This window comes from Ctenocephalides felis, unplaced genomic scaffold, assembly GCF_003426905.1.
Source record: "Ctenocephalides felis isolate EL2017-DRISC unplaced genomic scaffold, ASM342690v1 CF-g0.4_SCAFFOLD_02683, whole genome shotgun sequence".
Classification (NCBI taxonomy): domain Eukaryota; kingdom Metazoa; phylum Arthropoda; class Insecta; order Siphonaptera; family Pulicidae; genus Ctenocephalides; species Ctenocephalides felis.
The window spans coordinates 16,627-21,061 of NW_020538837.1; the positions used below are offsets into that span (position 1 = coordinate 16,627).

At 32.9% G+C, this 4,435-nt stretch overlaps 1 pseudogene; it reads right to left on the reverse strand.

Moving 5' to 3' along the window:
• Window positions 1-381: 381 nt before the first annotated feature.
• Window positions 382-3,814, reverse strand: LOC113381196 (annotated as a pseudogene).
• Window positions 3,815-4,435: the final 621 nt, after the last annotated feature.

A 4,435-nucleotide genomic window follows, 5' to 3' on the forward strand; every position in this document is an offset into this window, starting at 1 on the left:
TTTTTAGAATATACCTTACTTAGCAAAACAACGTTTGCCGGGTTAGCTAGTAAATTTATATAAACAATGGTACGTATATTCAAAAAATTGTATGGATTAATATAAGATTCAGTTTTATTCTGAATTTTTGGTTCTAAAATTTATAAATTGGTTCTAAAATTGTAGATTTATTCTAATGACTATAGATTTTAGTTCTAAAATTTTGAAATTGGTTCTAAAAATTGGATTTTTGTTCTAAAATTTATATAATCAAAAGATTTACCAGCAATAATTCTATAATTTGACTATATCGAATATATGGAATCTAAAATTTGATCAATCTAAAAATGAATAGAGTTTGCGGTCATAAGGACACCAAATTGATTTATTTTCAGTCAACTTTCATGGAAAAAATGCCATGGTTGCCATGATATCGATGAATTTTGTTGTATCTATTTTCCTGTCCAAAGCATTAGTAAATATTGCTAAAGTTGCATTCGGATCAGGATGAGAAAGAAGTGCGGCATTTGCCAAAGCTTCTTTCATTTTACTAATGGCCTTGATACATTTGTCTGGTAAAATTATAGGTTTATTTCTCTTAAGAGCATGTGGAGGATTCAATGCTGCGTAAGGTATGTAATCTCTATAAAATTTACACATACCTGAAAAGCGTCATATTTTTTTAAGTCGTTGGTAGTTTAGAAGGTTAGGAATTTTTTTTTACGGTAATTAAGTAGAATCTCTTGTTGTTATTGCGTGGCCTAAAAAGTTAATAGTTAATTTACCAAATATAGATTTTTCAATCTTGATCACGATGTCATTATTATCCAGACGTTGAAATATCGTTTTCAGTTTGTGACCTTGTTTGTGAGAACTTGAAACGTTTGAGCGGCGTTTCTTAAACCATATGCCATAAAATTATATTCAAAAAGTTAAAATCGTGTTGTGCATTAGCATTTATAATACGTTGGAAACTAATTTAGAACTTCTCTGCTTCTTGTTCGTCTGTAGCGTTAGCCTATCCATGCATGATAACGCTGTTGATTTCATGTCGTTTGTTAAATTTGAAAAAAAAACATTCTGGATGGATCTAAACTCATCATCATTTGTTCAAGACTACAGTAACTCAATAATAATATCGGGATTTACCATAGACATTGTACTACATGGACTGCTAGTCCGTATATGTTTTTCGTTGCATATAGTGCTCAAATATAAAAGGGACTGTGGCGGCGTCACTTGTTTAGCGAACGTTGTCGACAATCGCGGACTCTCCCGATTGATTAAATGCCAGGTGTTTTATTTTAATAATATAATAGCAATTGTGATGGCTGATACTGAAAGTCTGCGATTTTTGGCAACGTTCGCTCAGTAAGTGACGTCACAGCCCCTTATATGTTTGAGCACTTATTTTGCGCACGACTAGCAGTCCATGCAGTATAAGATCTATGGGATTTACTTATATTCATAAATGTGGTGTCAAAATATAAAATTCCAGTAAACACGCACGAGTAAAGACACAAACTGATATGTGTAGCATGAAAACAACTATTTTTTATAATTCAATTTAAAAAAAAAATAAAACTACATGGTTGTTTGGAAACATAAAAAAATTATTTAAATAATGCATAATTAAACATAAAACTAACAAAAAATTTAGCAAAGGTAGATATATAAACTATTGTTTAAACTAAACAGTTTTACATTAATCCGTTTTACATGTGTGAAATTTATGGAAACATTCACCATTATGGAGTACATTACATAACTGGCACATACAATTTCTGCATTGTACAATACTTGCTGAATGAATTGTTATTATTCGAACCAGTCTTTTTGATTGCCAACATTGTACAAGAGTATCTCCTCGGCAACGAAACACAGATTCACCTCGTCTCAAGGTTATATCTCGTAAACATGTAGGAAGTCCTCTATTTTTGCGTATAGTACCACAACTTCGGATTCCATGTTGTAATAGGACTGGACACGTATCGACACTATTATAATGGTTGTCCATATAGACATGGTGCTACAAATTTTTATAGGGCTGTAGAAGGCGTATAATTGTATCCTGAAGCCGACTTCCTTCACCATGATAAATTTCATAATTGCATATATATCCTGTTTTTGCTTCACAAACCATTCGAATTAGAATTCCATATTTGTTGATTTTTAAAGCATTATACATCTTGAATAATAAGCGACCTCTCCACTGCATAATACTTTCATCTAATGACAAGCCTCGTTCTGGCTTGCATACTTGTTCAAATTTTGTTTTGAAATAAGATACTATTGGACGTATTTTATTAAGGCAATCTCTTTCATTGGTGTTATTTTCATTATTAGAAAAATGTCAAGCATACCATATTTGGCGAAAACGGTCTCTACTCATCACTTGGGCAAAAATTGGGGTTTCAATTGTTCTGTCTGTGGACCAGTATTCATCCTTACTCTCCTTACGAACTCTGCCCATAAGCAAAAGTAATCCCAACATTTTTTTTTAATTCTACTGCAGATACGTCTTTCCATTTCAAAGATTTTGCACTGTCTTTAAAACGATCAATATTTTGTGAATGATAACGATTACTTTCTTCAGCCATATAGTTAAACAAATCATTACCCAAAATTAGCTGAACCACTTTACTTACACTTTGTGGATTATTTGATTTCAAAACAACTCCACTTTGTCCTAAAAATTGTTCAATAATTGTCAAATTCTGACCACTCCACTTCTTCATTGTCACTATCCTCAGAATCGCTGGACATAATCGGTAAAACTCGGATGAAAAAAATCTTCATCACTCTCACATTCACTATCAAAATCAGTGATATCAAAATCACTTCCAATTTAAGATAAATTATGGGCGTAAACTTCACTATCGCTATACAATGCAATTATTATATTATTGCAAATAACAATTTAAAAAAAGAGATGTTGAACCATATAAATCTGACTAATAACTGAAGTATTTTATAAAACATATTGTTCTGTAATAACATGATCATACGTGCTTTTAATAAAAATATGAATTCATTGTTCAATGTTGATCAAAGTCCAAGATCTTCGTATGAATGCGGAAGCGCGCCATCCCGAATTTCTCACGTCCAATACAATATATAATGAGTCAAAATTATTTGTATAAACTAGTGATGTCTTAGTCAAGAATCTAGACGAGTGATGTCTTAGACAAGAGTTTAGCAGTGATGTCTTAGTCAAGAATCTAGACGAGTGATGTCTTAGACAAGAGTTTAGCAGTGATGCCTTAGGCAAGGGTTTAGCCAGTGAGTCTTAATGTTTAGTCTAGAGTAGTCTTAGATAATCTAAGTGGAGATTATGTCTGTGAATTAAAGAAATAAATACAGTGTAAAACATTACAAGTGGATTTTTATATTGGAAACCAGAAGTTTGTCTCTTCCAGCGAATACCTTATTGAAAGGACCCATTAATCTGAAGAGAACTCTCATCAAACCAGTCGATCAAACATTATTCCTACTGCTCGACCCAAGGCATCAGGAAAGGTTGGACGGACATTATTACCACATCGTATAAAGAAGCTACTACAGTAACCAATATCCAGGACTGTGGATCTTTCAACAAACGGACCTCCAACCCATACCCAAACCATACTACCAACCCCATTATACCATTTCATGGTGTCAAGCGGTGGATTTCCTTGTAGTGAAGTGTTAGTTTTGTGAATTGTGCTTGGTGAATTCTGGATCAGGTTTTCTTCGCAACCAGAGGCTGCAGAGTAATTAAACTAAAACGGAGTATCCAGCAAGCAGCAAGACCAGGACTAGCAAGAGGAACTAAAGGCATCAAAGGTGGCAGCATTACCGAGATAAACTACGCAGACAGAACTACGCAGATCGACGCAGACTTCTTGACTAAGGCTCACTCCCCAAGTAAGAAAACCAATCCTTCAACATATCCAGACCAGAACATCATAGTCGTCAATTTTTTTTTAAGATTTGAATTGTCAATTAGAATAGAAATAATAATATTTTGTCAATTTGAACATTTTTTTTAAGTATTAGGATTTTGGTTGTACTTGGGTAACATTTTTGTAACAATGGGCAGTTCGATTATTGTTCACACCACTATTATTTTGTTGACTTCACGTAACCATCAAGGTTAAGTTCAAGTAAATATTGTTAACTAAGCATTTTTAACAAAAACAATTACGAGCATTGTCAGGTCCGAATTTCATAACAGAAATATTTCAAAGTAAAATAATTGTAAAAATTAGTAACAAAGTCATCAAGTAATAATATAAAAGACTCAGAAAGTAATATTGAAAAGTTAGTGACTCTAGTTAATGACTTTGAGTATCCTATCAAGAGTAAATTTACATCTGTTGATCTTTTTATAACGTCGCGATTTTTAATGTGGCTTTAAATGCCAGTATAAAGAAGAAATGCCTAAAGGATTTAGTGTAGCCATTGTGCCACTTTT